Consider the following 17,669-nt stretch of genomic DNA (forward strand, 5'->3'; position numbering starts at 1 on the left):
GGGTGTCTGCCACTGCACCCAGTCTAAACTGATCTCCTTAGTGGGTCTCCTAGTTCAGCCCAGCCATGGGAGCCTACCCTGCTCAGAACAATCCTGCCCTCCCCAGAGTGCCCAGCCTGTTCCATCCAGAGAGAAAAAAATCAGTTGATTGGTCCAAGGGAAAACCTGCCAGAGGAAGGAGCCCATGACAGGGGCAGAACAAGGCTTGGGATGGTAAAAAATAAGCTGGAGGGGCGGGGATAAAGAAGCAGTTGAAGATCTTAAAAGACAGAGACACTGAAGGGTGGACGGGTCAGGCCCCAGGACAGATGTGATGCCATGGAATGCAATGAAGACACGGTGGGGCGGCACAGGGTTCAGATGGCCTCCGCGTAGTTGGCTGGCAGCATCCCCGAGTCACCGGTGCGCTCCACGGTCCCGTACATCCAGCCGTCATCAAGCTGCTGCACATTGACGATGGTGTCCCCATCCTGGAAGGAGACCTCGTCCTCATCGGCAGCGCTGTAGTCATACACTGCACGGTACCGTATCCCACCGCCACCTGGGGCACTGAGCTGTATGGAGTCAGGGGCTGCTGGCTCCTTGTATCCACCACAGGACGAGGTCATCTGCTGCTGCTGGGGCTGCTGGTACACGGGGGCACTGGTTGGGATATGGTGAGGCTGCGGCTGCTCTGTGGGCCTCCGGTAGCTGCTGCTGTCCTGGGCTTTTCGGCGCTCTGGTTCCACCCCTTCACCTCCACTGGGCCCCTTGCGGCTCTTCTCAAACTCCTCATGGTATTTGATATTGCTGATCTGGTCCTGGATCTTCTTGATTCTCTGCAGCTCGGGCGTGTCTGCCATCACGCTGAAACCTTTGCCCTTATTCTTCTCAAACTCCTCCTTGTAGCGCACCTGACTCTGCAGCTCGCTCTGTTGCTTGAGGCGGAGGTTTTCCGGAGTGTCGGCCACTATGGTGAAGGACTGCTTGGGATAGTGTGCATTGCAGTAGGGCTTCTTCTCATAACCCTTGTAGTTCTTCATGTTCAGGGTCATCTTGCAGGTCTCGCAGTGAAAGCACGCTTTATGCCAGTACTTATCCAGACAGTTCACCTTCTCCGTGGGGTACACAATCTTGCCGCACCGGGCACACTTAGGGTTCATGGTTCCGGGGGGAAAGACTGGGGAGAGAACGCCCGTGCCCGTGCTCGTGCTCGTGCGCGTTTCCTTTTCCTTGGGCGAGCTGGTGGGAGGCGGTGGCTGCAGCTGTGCAGGCGCCGGCGACTGGAACTGGGGAACTGCGAGTTCTCCTCTTTTGCTTCCCACATAGTGACTGACTGCTTGTCTCATCCATCCTCCCGCCATTGTTGTCTGCCATGATGAGACACAGCAAAGACCCTCACCAGAACCAAGCCACGCCCTTCACCTCCAACACTGTAAGCTAAATAAGCTTTCCGTAGGAAGCCCACCTGAGGTACCTCAGATACCTCAGAATCACTGCTAAGCTCACCATCACCGTCGGGATGCTTAGTTCTTCCAGAAGGAAAGATACAGAAGCTAGTGGACCAATTGGGATGTTAAGTGGAGCAGAGATCTCCTCCTGTCTTCTCTCTTCCTTTCTGCACTGGGAAGAGGAAAGCCATGCACAGAGGAAAGTTGGCCCGTTTCTTTCTGCTGAGGGGGAACTGCAGAGAACTCTTGATCTACTGGAGGTTGAGGCGCTTATCTGGGTTCCGTTTCTATGCCTCCTCATAGGTGAACTGACTCCTTTATAATTGGGATAAAAGTTTTCATGTAGATAAAAGGATTCTGTCACAAATCAGGTGAGCTCCTACATGCTGGCCTCCAGGGCTTCTGTTTTCCTTGGTGTTTGACAGCAGTGACAGTGGCAGTGGGTGAGTAGCAGTGGCAAGTGGCACTGTTTGATTTAGTCTCCGTGCAGGTCTCAAAGACAGGGAGCCTTATCCCTGTATGGGCTACAGTTGCAGGCTGGCAATTCTCAGGTTGTGTCCTGGTACCCTGGAGACTTGTACTCTTCTGGTGGCCAGGGTCTGCGGGCTCTCCTGTCTGGACCCTCCCAGCCTCTATCTGTGCGCTACTCCATTGCTCTTCAGCTTCTCCTCCCTGCTATGGCCATTTGGGTGCCATCCATTGTAGGGAGCCACTGCTAGATTCTGGCATGCCTGCTTCTCACGGGGCAGCCTTCAAGAGCCACAGCTTGGGAGCCCCTCAAGAACTGGATGCACTGCCCGGGTCACTCAGGAGCAGACATTTGTGACCCCTAGAGACTGATCCTAGTGGGTGACTGGGTCATCAAGAAGGATCACCAGGTCTGTCCGCACCACAGAGCAGATTCTTGCTTCACATATTGCTGGTGGGCAAGTCCAAGGTAGTAGCTCTTCAGTAGCTAAGTGGAAACCAACCCTGGTTGCACGGAGGGCTGTTTAGGAGCCCAGGGCATTGGAAACCAGGCTCTGCCCACGGGGGCCCCTTCCAGGCCAGCAGGGACTCCCACAACCATGAAAGAGTAGGTGCTGATGGATTGCACTAAGAGGCTGGGTTGGGACTTGGAAGCGCCAGCTAGGCTGTTTGGGAGCCTAGCCTCAGAAATCCTAAGCCAAGCACTGTCTGGGTTAGCCATGGGTACCCTAGGGTGGTGCCAGGCCAGGCCACATCACAGAGGAGCCCTGAGATCCTCAGGTATGAAGTCATGGCTGGAAACTGATGCTTTTCCAGTAGTCTTTAATGCAACAATCCTCCACTCTCTGTTCTCTCTTCTTGTTGCTCCCTCAGCCTGCACGGTGAAAGTCGCCAAGGAAAGACAAGTCTTTACTGGACTTGGCTTTGCAACACCAGGGAGGTAGCACGGAGGAGCATCTCACAGCCCTCTCACTGCCTTGACCCTTAGCACTAGTCATAGCAGTCTCTCCACCCAGGGAGCACCCCCCTGTGGCCTAAGTAGAAATTGTTTTTGCAGGCCTGCAATTATCTGCTCCAAATAGCCCTCCAGGAGGGGTGACAGGCATGAGGAATGTGCAACTCCTTTGGTGATGGCACAGGATACTGCGACATAGTGTCACGATTGCTAATTGAAGGAGGAGGCCCCAGCCCACTGTGGTGATGCTTCCCCTGGTAAGGTGGCTCTGGGCTGAAATAAGAAAATTAGCTGGTACCGTTGCCTGCCTGTGGAGTCCGTTCACCTAACTGGGCTGCCTTGTCTGACCTCAGTGAGGGAGGATGTGCCTAGTCTTGCAGTGACTTGAGGTGCCAGGGAGGGTTGGTACACAGAAGAGAGCTCTTCCTTCTCAGAGGAGAAGGTGATGGGGCATGGGGGAAGGAGCTGTGTGAGGACGGACTGGGAGGAGGGGGTCGTCGATGGAGATGTAAAGTGGATAAAGAATAAATTAATAGGGGGGAAAAAAGAAAGCAAAATGTGAGCCAGTAGGTAGCATTCTTTCAGTTCCTACCTTGAAGTCTGCCCTGGTTTCCCTGGATAGTGGATCTTAACCGGTAAAATTCCCCTTTCCTTCCTTAAGGTGTTTTTGGTCAGTGTTTTATTACAGTGACAGAAAAGCAAACAGGAACAGAAATGGTACCAGGAACATGGGGTGTTGCTGTGACCATGACCATGTTGATATGTGGGGAGAGGGGGATCATGCATTTAGAATTTGGTGCGGGGGAGGGGGGGCGCTGGAGAGATGGCTCAGTAATTAAGAGCACTGATTGATCTTCCAGAGGTCCTGAGTTCAATTCCCAGTACCCACATGGTTGCTCATAACCATCTGTAATGGGATCTGATGCCTTCTTCCGGTGTGTCTGAAGACAGCTACAGAACTCACATACATAAAAAGAAATAAATATATCTTTAAAAAATAATAAGTTGATGCTGGCCGTGCTTAATCTTAATGGGCTATTGTTGTGGACGCTCTGAAGACAAGAATGTTGAGTTCCAGAGAGAAGCTTGAGAGTCCATCAAAAACTCTTCTGAGGCCATTTGTGCAACTTTTTCTTCTAATTAAGAATCTGGGTGTGAAACCTATGCTTTACTGACAATGGACGCTGGTCACTGGGGGCTGGAAAGCCTGCAGTTATTGCTAAGAGACCAGTGTCACTAAGACGAAGTCTTCTGGGGTGAGTCACTTCAGGGTCAGCACACAAAGCTATGGCCCAAGGGAGGCAAAGCTGCACCTCAAGCTGGTAGGCAAACTTGGTAATGTAGTAGAGGCTCCTTCGTGGTACTAGTTTTGAACACATGGCAGGGTCGTGGACAGCAACTGAGGCTTGGCACTGTGTGGCAGGATCACAGTCTCCTTGGAAGGATCGAGTCACCATGGATGAAGATACAGCCTCAGTTGCAGTGGGAACCCAGCACTGAAGGGGTTGTAGGGGGTTCCCATCATGTGGGAGGGTCAGGAGACCATCGGTGAAAGCACAGCCTTGGTTGCAGCGGAGACCCCAATATATTGTGGACTGTCTGGTGACCTCCAAGGGCAGTAGCAGGTGTGGATTGAAGCCGGCCTGAGACTACTAAACAAGCTGTGTGTGTTGTGATAGCAGAGCCTCACCTTGGGACTTCCCCAAGGTCTTTAGAGCCCAGAAGCTAATGAGTGAGTCCAAGACACTGGGCTCTGAGCTACAGGATTAGATGTGCATTGCTGGATGTTGGTTTCACTTTAAAATCTGATTGCAGTTCTGCTAAAATTCTTTTCTCTTGGAGTAATAAAGTATTTAACTATTTTTCTTAATTTCACATGAGCCCACGGTTAAAAGATTTTGGATCTTAAGAGAGACAGCATTTGCATGTTCTGAAAGACGGAAGGACTTTTTAAAAAGCAAGGCAGTAAGCAGCGCTCCCCCACGGTCGGTCGCTGCTTCAGTTTCTGCATCCAGCTTCCTGCCTCAGTTTCCTACTGTGGACACAGCCTGTAAACCACATAAGCCTTTCCTCCCCCAAGCTGGTTTTACTCAGTGTTGTATCAACAATACACAACAAAGTAAAGCAGCAAGAGCGAGTCCCACAGCTGTGCCTTGGGGGCCCAGTTGCCTCATCTCTTAGTCTTTGCCTCTTGACTGGAAAATGAATGTCAGGAGGCATAACATATCATCTTTAAGAGCTTATTATGAATACTAACATTGATTTGGGAAGATTTTCATCATTTTAATGGTGCTTTATACCTGACTAGTACCCAGTGGGTCCTCCTCATGTGCCTCACTCACTCCAATGTGGGTTATTAACATGTCATGGACATGTTTTGTTTTGTCGCAAGAGATCTCAACTGGAGAGAAAGCTCTGTCTACACTTCTGTCTTTTCAGCTCTGACATGTCAGCTTCGAGAGAGCAACCCATAGGCTCTGAGCTGGGAGCATCCATACACTGCAGAAGACGAATGGAGGCATGAATGGTGACCCAAGTCTTCAGAGGTCGAGGTTTGGATGATAAGGCTCATAGCAGGCTTTCATCCATGCTAGTTGAATGAATTAGTGAATGAGTAGGTGAATGAATATGGATGGATGACTATATAAAGAAAGCAGGGACAGAAGTAGAAAATTCGAGGAAGGACTTTCTTTGCTTAGCTGGTCAGTATGGCCACATCCTGCAAACATGGCAAAAGCCAATTTGCAGAGGGAGACAGAGGGTGGTGTCTTGTTCCAATGACCTGGACTGGACCTGGCCAACCTAGGGCCTCTTGCCCCTTATTTGAGTTGTCTGTACTCATACAACTTCCATTTCGGACCTGAAGATGGAGTTCCACTCCTATGGATGGGGATGAGAGCTACCCCCACCCCCACCTTCAACCCCCATACAGAGCTTCCTAGCTGATATGAGGCTCCCTGCAAGTTTCTCAAGCCCCAAGGGCAAAAGAAACATAAGCCCCTGGCTGAATGTAAACCAGCTGAATAAAACTGACAGAGCCCCAAGCAAGAGGAGAAGCAGGCAGCAGCCATCAAAGATTGATGAAGCAACTGGAACAGACAGGAATTCTTGACAGCTCCGCTTTCCCTGATTGGTCTCACTTCTCACCTTATTTGCATACACACATTTAGCCAATCAGGACCCAACTAATTTTCAACTAATGTACTTGTCCTGAAACAAAATTAAGAGAAGGAAGACTGCCTTCGAGACTCACTGGAGATGGTCTCAGCAGAGGCTCCCTGCACACCAGGCTTTTGCCTAGCCTTTCCTCTCTGCAGAAAGAGCTCACTATAGCCAGCCTCAGAAGCTAGTTGCAAAGCAGGGCGACTCATTTCTGCGTCAGCCCCTAAAATTTGGGCTGCCGATGGGAACGCCTTCCTGCTGCTGCTCCCAGCCCTGCAGACTTCTGCTGCTCCCCTTGGTGAGCTGCTTCCCAGGGTCTCGCCCTGCCAGGGAGTGCTCTCAGTTGACCCCTGAAGCACCACTCTCCTGGCTTCTGAGAACAGTAAGGGCTCTTGTCTAGCATCCCCCCGAGAGCTCAAGCCTGTTCTATTTGAACAGTCAAATCCCATGTAGCAATCTTTTAGCTGTCTAAAGCATTTAAGGCTGTTATCCCGAGCTAATAATGATGCTTGTCCTATTTGAACACGTCCCAGTGTTTGCCACGGAGGGAGGATGAGACAAGAATGTGAGTGGAGATAAGAGATGACCACCATTCAACCACTTCACTGTGGTGTCCCCAGGAGTGGTCCTGGACAGGAATGAATGAGACATGGCGGGGCGAGCCCCATGCTTCTCCGCGGATAGAGAGTGACTGACTACCACATGAGCCCTCTGTAACTGAGCATCTGATGGGTTTTTTTTATTTTCATTATGTACCCACACCTCCTCAGCTAAGGCAGTAGGAAAGATGAACCTCGCCTCCCAAGTCTGGGACTGAGCCAGTGGAAGGGCCTGGACCGGAACCAGTCTCTCATGTCTTCCCACAGCACAGCTGGTTACCACAGGGAGCGCAGCCAAAACAGGGAGTGGCAACAAACTCCTGGAGAGAGGATGGGAAAGGATGAGAAATGAGGCCCCTAGAATCTCTGGAAACCTCTCAGGGCTGGGACATTTCGATTCTATGAGCTCCTGTGGGCACCTTCTAGCTTGCTTGCCAATAGGTAATGTGATAGCTCTCAGACACCTGAGGGGACCTCAGGGCACAAGGAACTGTCTCCACATGACCCATGCCCACCCCATAGTAACATTTGGGAAAAAAATACCCATTTTTTTAACAGAGAACAGGATAAAGCAAATGAGGTCTTTTTAGTTCCTTGCTACCACAATTGGCAAGATAATAAAAGAAATTCCAAAAATCCTGTGAAAGGCAGCTTATGCTCAAGTTTGCAAAGAAAGGTGCGCAGGGTGCCAAGCTGCTGAAAGCAGAAGTTTGGGCCCTGTGCCTTCCTCACCTTGCAAAATGGTAAGACTCCTGGGCTTTGGAGGCCAGAAAGAGTCCGGAAAACCCCACTAGACCAGGAAGTTCGACTTTGGGAAGTACCTCACTGGGTTCATAGATGCAAGGCTAGATGTTCCTCCCTGTTGCCTAGGAGGGAGCGGCAGGAAGAACTGCAGCATCTTCACTGGGTAAACAGGAAAGGAAAAGTCATGGATGAGCTCCCAGCCCTGAGCCACTGCTTGAACACACACCCAAGGAAACAAGCATCACAAAAGCTGAAGCGAGAGCATCCCGGAAACGTTCAAGGACCCACAGGTAATTGACAAAGCAGAATAAGACTTTAGAAGGAGCATAATTAGTGTTCCACAGCAGTCTGTGTGCATAGAAGACAGGAAGGAAGTTACAAATAACAACCACATCTAGAGTGGAAAGGAAGGAAGTAAAAACATGCTCAGATCCAATACATAGACAGTTGTAAGGAATGAACAATACATGTGCGTGATCGCTGGAGCTATGGGGACATTCAGCCAAGTGCAGGGGCCCAAGACCAAATTAAAAACTCAGGTTTCTCTTTAGATAGTCTTGTTACATTATGACAAAAAAGTAGAAAATGAGTGTACAAAAGGACAAAAATGGAACTCAACCTCATACATCAAAAATTAACTGGAAGTTGTCTAGAATTTAAACATTAGAACTAAGACTATGGACCTCTTAGAAGAAAATGGGCGATCTTCAGCGCTGAACCTCACAGTGATTTCTTGCATTAGAAACTCAAAGGTCTTGGCCTCTTTCTACAGTGCTGGTGGGAATGTTAAAGCAGGGCAGCTAGGGTGGAAAACAGTTGTTATCATCTATCATTTCTAGTCCATGTTGATACAGACACTTGGTCACCAGCATCACCCACAGAAGCCAAAAGACAGAAACGACGCAAGTGAAGATTGACCGATATACGGGTGAGCCAGGTTCAGTAAGTCCCAGTGAGTCACTGTCTATGTAGCATGCAGAGGTTAGAAGCTATATATTACAGAGGAGGAAATTCTAGGACAGCATGAAGAGCAGCATACAGGGAGCGTTGCCTCCTGCCTGAACATGTGGGTCTGCTCTGGTGAAGGAGCAACTGAGAGTTCAGGCTCGCCCACATTGGGTTGAGCCACCACTACCACCTATGCCTTGTCTCTAGCAGCCCCTGACTGCACCGGAACAGACCAGAAAACAGAAGGGTCTGGGATGTGGCTCAGTTAGGAGAGTGCTCACCTTGCATGCATGAAGACCTGGGTTCAATCCCTATCCCCCCCCCCGCAAAAAAAAGCAGGCATGGTGGGCAGAGCCTGTAATCTCAGCACTGGGAGAGGGAATCAGAAATTCAAGGTCATCCTTAGGTACCTGGAGAGTCTGAGGCTAGCCTGGACTACACCAGAAGCATTTCTATCAGACAGAGAAAGTTCCAGTTCCTGGAAACTTGGGTAAGAATTGGTCTGAAGTTGTGTAGGTGCGATTGTCACACACATTTCTAAAAGAGGTTCTTGCGACACTGCTCTCCAGTTGAGCAGGAGTGTAGACTCCTCCTCCCACCACTGTGGACACCACCCCCGAAGAAATCCTTCCAGGGAATTTTCAGAGAAGTGCCACAGCCTGAAACCTGTTCCTGAGAACGGAGAAAACAGTTGCCTTCCCTCTTTTCACTTGTCAGCTCTGAGACGAAAGACTACACATCTTCCCACAGTCTGAAGAAAGCCATTGAGAAAAAAAGAAAAAAAGAAAATATTATGAAAACTAAGTTGAAGAAAAATTGAAAGTTGACACAAAAGACTAAAGGTTTCCTTGGCCTTACTTCAAAGTGACAAGGCACAGAAAATCAGTGGTGATGGACCCTGGGTCCCAGAAGGAAAAAACTCACTGCAAGAGCCTAACCTAGAGTAGACGATGAAGGGGCACATGGAGGCCCATCTAGTACCACAGCTAAAGGAAATGGCAAAATGCGAAGGAATGCCACAAGACCAGGATCTCCAAACAAGAGTCGTGGTCCCAACACACTTTTTGGCAAGAAGAGAATGGCCCTGCCAAATGTAGAGACTCCAGAAGTGTCAGAACCTAGACCTCAAGTGAAGGTCCAGAGAACAAGCCAGAAATGGAACTGAAGTAGAAAAGAAATCTCACTGGAGATGGGGGAAATAAAGACCCCAATACAAACTCCAAGGAAGCTTGAAGCCATCATGGAAGTCAGCATTCCCAAAGGAGGTTGGGAAGCAAAGCCACCTCACAGTGCCGGGGCAACCTCACAAAGCCACCTCACAGTGCCGGGGCAACCTCAAGTCATGGCTTCAAATGAAAGGACTCATCAAAGTCACTGGTAAAGCCGGGCTCAAAGGCTAACACCTCAAAGGCTGATCCCAACACTCAGGAGGCTGAGCTGGACCATAGCTAAGAGGTAGCCTGAGCTACGCAGGGACTTCCAGTCCAACCCAGGCTCCAGAGACAGAGTCAACAAAAATCACTGCCTTCCTCACCTGCAGACTGGGACTCAGACGAAGTGCATCGGAGAGCGCTAAGCTGGGTTTAAATATCAGTTCTGAAAGCTACAACAAAATTGCCTTGGAGGTGCACTCCTGTAATCCCTGCCCTCAAAAGGCCAACAGAGACTGTGAGTTCGAGGCAGCCTGGGTCATATAGCAAGAGGCTGTCTCAAGGTCACAAGAAAAACTTGGGTTCAGGCCTGGGTTGTAGCTCAGTACAGGGCTGGCCTCATCTGCCCAAAGCTCTCTATTTGATCCCCAGGGTCAGAAAAAACAAACTATGACTGTGACTGTTTAATAACAATAATAATAATAATAAAATTTAAAGTAAAATCCATTTTGAACTACACAACGTAATCAAATCAAGTGAGATGGCCACAGCAGATAGGATTGGCAAGGCAGGAAATGGGGTAAGAAGAGTCGGGATTTACCCTGAAACACTGTCAAACAATACACACTGTATCTAGAAAATTGAACTAACAACCCCTAAAGAAAAATTAGGTCACAAAGCAAAACAAATCAAATCCATTAAGTGGCTGCCTGCCTGCACCAAGCCTCCCAGCTATCAGCTATGTGAGTTATAATACACAAAGACAGGTGCCAATCATGACAGCAACTCAACACCACAGCTGGGGTAGAGCCATCGAAACGGGGCAGAGCCTGCCCAGACAAGATTCTAAATCATATATGTGTGTATGATATATATATACATATATGAATTCATACATATATATGAATTTTAATGGAAACTGTATAAATAAATAAAATAAATAGATTGTGTTCCTTGATGGGAGGATTAAACATGATACAAGTGTTTCCAGTTTCATCAAATTCAACATCCACTACCACCAAATAGAAGTTCCCCTGTGTAACTAACAGATGGATACGTGAAGGTGGAAACATTCAAGACTAGTAAAAGCAGTCATCAAGAGAAAAAAGCAAAGAGGTAAGAACTCAGAGACACACAAACTATGGAACAAACTGGATCACAAAGAGGAGGCAAAAACCAAAGAGCCCAAAGACAGAGAGGGGGCCTGCCAGATGCCACCTTCAGGGTGTGACAGCCATTGCAACCATGAGCACACAGCAGCTGCCTGAGCCTTAACAAGACTGGCCCTGTCCACAGTCAGATGGGGATGGGGGAGATGGCAGGACCCTCGCCCTCCAGACTGAACTGTTGGCTATGAATAGAGTCTGGGAGGGGGTGGTCAATGTCTTCTGTTGGGTACCACGGAGGAGCTCACCGGCCTCCAGTGGATAGTCTCAAACCCGTGGTCACATGGCTGGCCCTGGTTAGACTCAATGGGTGGCAAAATAAAAGTCAGGAATAGGGGAAGGAGATTTGTACAGAGGAGGAGAGGAGGTTGGCAGGGTGGGGTGGAGGTAAAGGAGAAGCAGGAGCAATCAGAATGCACTATATAAACGTACAAAACTGCCAAAGAAGAAGTTCAATTAATAATATACATAATAAACTATTATAATTGAAATGATATGGGAAAAATATATACTCACTTTGAAAGAGAACAGTGTCCTGAAACCAGCCTGTACATTTAAAAGTTTCTTAAAAATTGAAGGTGCCCAGGAGTAGCGGCACACACTTTTAATCCCAGCCCAGCACTCTGGAGGCTGGGATTAAAAGTGAAGAGAAGCCGGGCGTGGTGGTGCACGCCTTTAATCCCAGCACTCGGGAGGCAGAGGCAGGCGGATTTCTGAGTTCGAGGCCAGCCTGGTCTACAAAGTGAGTTCCAGGACAGCCAGGGCTATACAGAGAAACCCTGTCTCGAAAAAACCAAAAAAAATAAAAAAATAAAAAAATAAAAAAATAAAAAAATAAAAAAAAAAGTGAAGAGAAGCATTTTATGGAACTGGGGGTGGATTCTTAGAGAAAATGTGAGGACAGAATTTGTAATGGATATGATCAAGACACCAGTGGATTTCTGAGTATTTAAGCCAGCCAGATATACAATGTGAATTATAAACTAGCTAGGGGGGCATAGTGAGACCCTGTCTCAAAAACATGGACAAAATGGCCTGTTTAAGAACTGGGAGGCACTGCTCAGTTATTTGTATGCGTGAAACCTGAGTACAGTCCTCAGAACTAAAAAAAGTCTGCACTGACTGACTACATTTGTAATACCATAAATAAACAGCTATCTTGCAGCACTAAAAAATTCAATGTGTCCACCAAAACTATGGCAAATTGGAGCTGGAGAGATGGGTCAGAGGTTAAGAAGACTGGCTTCTATCACAGAGGACCCTGGTTCAATTCCCAGCACCCACATGGCAGCCCACAAACATCTGTAATTAGTTCCAGGAGATCTGGTAACCTCTTCTTGCCTTCAGAGGTATCAGGTATGTAGATGGTACAGAGACATACATGCAGGCAAAACATGTACACAGATCAAATAGATAAATTAGTCTATGGCTATTGTGAGGAGCACTGTTAGCCCAACTAGCTTAACTCTCTCTCTCTCTCTCTCTCTCTCTCTCTCTCTCTCTCTCTCTCTCTCTCTCTCTCTCTCCCCCCTCGTGGCTTTATCAGACAGCCTTGGTTTTTCTTGGGCCTCATCTCTCTCCTTCTGTATTGACCTCCCTCCCCATTTTTCCATTTCCCACCTCTCATATCATCGTGTATTGCTATTCCCTTCTCAGCCCCCAACTCCCCCCAGCTCCCACCTCACCCCCACTTATGGTCCCTTTATATTTTCCTGGTTTCTGTGGTCACTCCATACTATACACTCACAACGGAGGATTTGCAGCTGAGCGGGAACATGTGGCTTTTGTCCTTTTGGGTCTGTGTTACCTCACACAGTTCCATCCACTTACCTGCCCATTTCAGAGTTTGGTTCCCCTACAGCCAAATGGTGTTCGATAGAGTGCACGTAGCACATTTCCACTGTCCACTCACCTGCTGAAGGATATTTAGAGTGTTTCCGTGTCTTGGCTATTGTGAATAGAGCAGCTATGACCACGGCTGAGCAAGTGTCTGTGGAGTAGGATGTGGAGTCCTTTTGGGCACGTGACAAGGAATGGTCTAGGTGGGTCTTATGTAGATATATTCTTTGAGGATTCTCCATGTTGATTATCAGAGTGACTGCACCAGTTTAAACCCCCAACAGTGAGCGAGGCTCCTTCCTCACAGGGGGCGAGGCCCCTTCCTCACAGTCTCAGCTGCATCGCTTGCCAGTTGTTCTATTGACCTTAGCCGTTCTGACCAGGATGAGATGACCTCTCAAAACCTTTTTCATTTCCATTTCCCTAATTATGACAAACAGATGAATTCTTTTTGAGGTATTTCTTAACCATCTTTATTTACTCTATTGAAAATTGGTTTAGATTCCCTATCCTATTTATTAATTGGGTCATTTGACTCTTTAACACATAAACATTCTCCCTCCCCCTCTCCTTCCCCCTCCCCCTCCCCCTCCCCTTCTCCCTCCCCCTCCCCCTCCCTTTCTCTGTTGATATTAACCCTCTGTCATATGTCCAGCTGCCAAGGACTCTCTCCTATTCCGCTGGCTGTCTTCCCCACACAGCTGACCTTGACCATTCCCTTAGCTGTACAGAAGCTTTTGAGGTTTTTGAAGTCCCGGTTGTCAATCACTGACCTTAATTCTCTGGCAAAGTCCTGTTCAGAAGGTCCCCCGTACCAGGCATGACAAACCTCCTTTCTAGTGGTTGGTCAGGGTAATTCAAGGCCTTCCCAAAACAATATAGACGCTACCTCTGGGAAGCTTGGTTGGTGGCGTACTGCTGAAGGTACCACACACTTGGTCCACAGGTCTCGGATGATTTAAGGTGGATCTAACCTGAAAGCCTCTTTCCCGTGGTCTAGTTTCTATGGTACCAGAAAATACTAGGCAAGTTACCAAGGGAGTACTTAAACAGTTCAGTCCAGCCAGAATCCCTACAAACCCCAGCAATGACCAGCATGACAAGGTATCCATAAAGCGATGTGACACTCACATGTCAGCGGTACTCAACAGCTGTCTAATACAACTTAAAGGCATACTCAACAGGAGAGAAATCAGGCCTGGATTTTTAAAATTTGTATTTCCCTAATTGCAAGAATGATGACCACTTTTTTGAGTTAATTCTTAACCATTTTTATTTATTCTTTTCAGATCTCTGTTTATATTCCCTAGCTCGTTTAGATTCCCTAGCTCCCCGGGGCTAGTGTAGTCATTGGGCCTTAGAAAAGAATCTACCACTGCCACTTCGCTGCGGCAGCTAAGTGTAAGGGTGTAATTCATTCTTAATCTTGTCCTTACGCCCACAGATAAGTACAGCTCCCACCCCTCATCAAAGAAGCCTGTCTTTGCAACAAATGGAGTCCTCCACAGCAAACCACAGCCGGACACAATACAGAGATCAATGGGTCATTAGGAGCCCAGTCCTAATAGATGCCTCTGTAGATTACAGCTCCTGCATCTGTGGTTCAAGGAATATTGTTGTGGGTCAGGAGCCTGAAAGACTGTAAAAGTCAGAATACCAGGAAGTCTGCTGTGAAACAAGCTTTCGTGGAAATGGTTGCATAAGTAAGACTGGAAGAGAAAATTTCTCACAGGGTCCCACTCCTAGACAAAGAGTTACAAGCGACTAATGACTTCTGGGAGGAGAGTTAAGCTCTCCCAGGGACCAGCCCCCTTACTGGTTGTCCAGTGCATACTGGTCAGCCCTGACACAATATACACACTAACAACAAAACATACTCATAGTTATATGTGTGTATGTGTTTGTGTGTGTGTGTGCACGCATATACATATGGACACATGTAACAAAAATAATTAAGAAAAAGAGACTATCAAGAGTGGAAGAAACATGGGTAGAATTGAAGAGAGGAAAAGGAGAGGTGATTCTATTTCAATTAAAAACATATTTTTTAAAAAGAAACAGCCTGAGACAATGCCGGGGCCTAGCAAACACAGAAGTGGATGCTCACAGTCAGCTATTGGATGGATCACAGGGCCCCCAATGGAGGAGCTAGAGAAAGTACCCAAGGAGCTAAAGGGAACTGCAACCCCATAGGTGGATCATTATTATGAACTAACCAGTACCCCAGAGCTCTTGACTCTAGCTGCATTTGTATCAAAAGATGGCCTAGTCGGCCATCACTGGAAAGAGAGGCCCATTGGACTTGCCAACTTTATATGCCCCAGTACAGGGGAATGCCAGGGACAAGGGGTGGGGGTGGGTGGGTGAGGGACTGGGGGGGGGAGTGTATTGGGGACTTTTTGGATAGCATTGGAAATGTAATTGAGGAAAATACCTAATTAAAAAAAAATAAAATAAAATATGAAAAAAAAAGAAAGAAACAACCAAGCTGGGCGTGGTGGCGCACACCTTTAATCCCAGCACTCGGGAGGCAGAGTGGGGCGGATTTCTGAGTTCGAGGCCAGCCTGGTCTACAGAGTGAGTTCCAGGACAGCCAGGGCTATACAGAGAAACCCTGTCTCAAAAAACAAAAACAAAAAAACAAAAAAAAAAAAAAAGAAGAAGAAGAAACAACCAATTAAAGTTTTACAAGACTATGGCAAGCTAGGCCTAGTGGCCCACACTTTAAACCCCAGCACTTGGGGGATGGAGGCAGGTGGATCTCTGTGAGGTTGATGCCAACGTGGTCTACATAGTGAGTTCCAGGACAGAAAGGGATATGTAAAGACTGTCTCAGCCGGGCAGTGGTGGCACATGCCTTTAATCCCAGCACTTGGGAGGCAGAGGTAGGCAGATTTCTGAGTTCGAGGCCAGCCTGGTCTACAGAGTGAGTTCCAGGACAGCCAGGGCTACACAGAGAAACCCTGTCTCAATAAAGAAAAGAAAAAAAGAAAAAAAGACTCTGTCTCAAAAACAAACAACAACAACAAAAATCTATGGCAATTTTAAGGTAAGCTATAAAGTGTAAAATTAAAGAAAGGATGTTTAAATGTATTTGTAAGTGAAGAGACTGTAATTGAGGTAGAAAGGCCAGCATTGTGAGATGTAATGATGCTGTCTTGACTAAGGTTGCTGGGAGATCTGGATTGTCTCTGTAGAAGAGTGAGACTCCATCTATACCTGACAGCCTCCAAAAAAACAGTTTAAAACATACTGGACTGTTAGAGACAGACCTGAAGACCGGAAGCCACTAGAGCAGCACAAAGGTAGAATGGTAGGTAAGAACTTTTTGAAAGACTCAATAACACAAGAAGTAATTCCAAGAATCAACAAATGAGATGACATGAATTTGAAAGTCTTCTGCACAGCAAATAATAATAACAATAATAATAATAATAATCACTGAAATGATTATAGAATGAGAAACTAATCTTTGCTAGCTACATATCAGGGACGGCATTTATATTATATATATATATATATATATATATATATATATATATATACTGCAAAATGTAAGTAAGTACCCTCAAAAACTATCATCCGATCAATAAATGGCCTTGTAAAGTGGATACACAACTCTTCAAAGTACAAATGACGGGCACACACTTGGGAAGGTGTTCAGTGTGATCAGCCATCCAGGAAATGCAAACTAAAGCTGCTTCAGCATCCCATCTCACACCGCTCAAAATGACTGTCCTCAAGACCACAGATGGCAACGAGTGCCAAAGAAGACACAGAAGAAAGGGAGTCCTCACTCACTGTGACTGGGAGAAATGCAAAAGTCTGCTCCTCTTCTGTTGTTGTGATAAAATACTCCAACAAAACCAGCTTTGGGAAGGGAGGGGTGTTTTAGCTCACAGTACAATCAAACCATCACCCATCATGGGGAAGTCAAGGCACGTGGAATCAGGTGGCCACATTATGGCTGAGATCAGAAGTCAGTGATGAATGAACACAACTGCCCATCCCCAGAATTCCCTGCCCAGGGATGGTCTTGCCCTCAATTCACATGGCTCATCACATCTCAGCCACAGCAGCTGGGACTGGTCCGAGGATCCAAGGAGAGAACTAACTCCATCAAGTTGTCTTCAGACTTCCACACAAACCCCACAGCACCCAAACCTAAACACACACATACACGCACAGAGAGAGAGAGAGAGAGAGAGAGAGAGAGAGAGAGAGAGAGAGAGAGAGAGAGAGAGAGAGAGAGAGTAATATAAAGTTTTACAACAGGGCGAGCTTGAAAAATGGTTGAGTGGTTATGAACACTGGCTGCTCTTGCAGAGGACCCAAGTTTGATTCCCAACATCTACATGGTGGCTCATAACCATCAGTAACTCCAGCTCCAGAGAATCTGATGCCCTCTTCTAGCATAGATGGGCAGTGAACACACACACACACACACTTAAAAATGAATAAAATTTAAAAAATATAAGATAGGTCTTCCTACATCAGTGAATTGAGTTAATCCCCATAGGCTTGCCAGAGGCCCATCTCCCAAGTGAGTCTAGATTCTGTCAAGTGGAGAACACTAACCATCACACGCAGCCACTATAGAACTCTGTATGGATGTGCCTCAAAAAAACTAAAAATAGAACGATCGCCACATGATGATCAGTTCCCTCATCATGTGGCAATCCAGTGCATACCTGGAGAACTTAAGTCAACATACCACAGAGATGGTCCCAGAGCCATGTTTACTATAATACTACTCACAATAACGAAGAAACAGAACAAGGGTAGCCATCCAGCAATGGGTGAATGTATAAAGAAAATGTGATCCATAAGCACAAGGGGGTTTTATTCAACTGTTGGGTGGAATTTAAAAGGAGACCAAACGAGCGAGGGAAGAGCGATGGGAGAAAGGCAAGGAGAACATAGAATGTAGTAGAGGATATCCCAGTGCGAGGGACTATTTGGGGAAAGGACAGGGAAAGCAAGGGGGA

The 17,669-nt window shown here is 47.3% G+C and overlaps 1 pseudogene; it reads right to left on the reverse strand.

Annotated features, from left to right (window-relative positions):
- Nucleotides 1-265: 265 nt before the first annotated feature.
- Nucleotides 266-1,188, reverse strand: LOC147003846 (LIM and SH3 domain protein 1 pseudogene; annotated as a pseudogene).
- Nucleotides 1,189-17,669: the final 16,481 nt, after the last annotated feature.

Source organism: Mus caroli, unplaced genomic scaffold (assembly GCF_978045245.1).
Source record: "Mus caroli unplaced genomic scaffold, Mus_caroli_1 scaffold_7, whole genome shotgun sequence".
Lineage (NCBI taxonomy): Eukaryota > Metazoa > Chordata > Mammalia > Rodentia > Muridae > Mus > Mus caroli.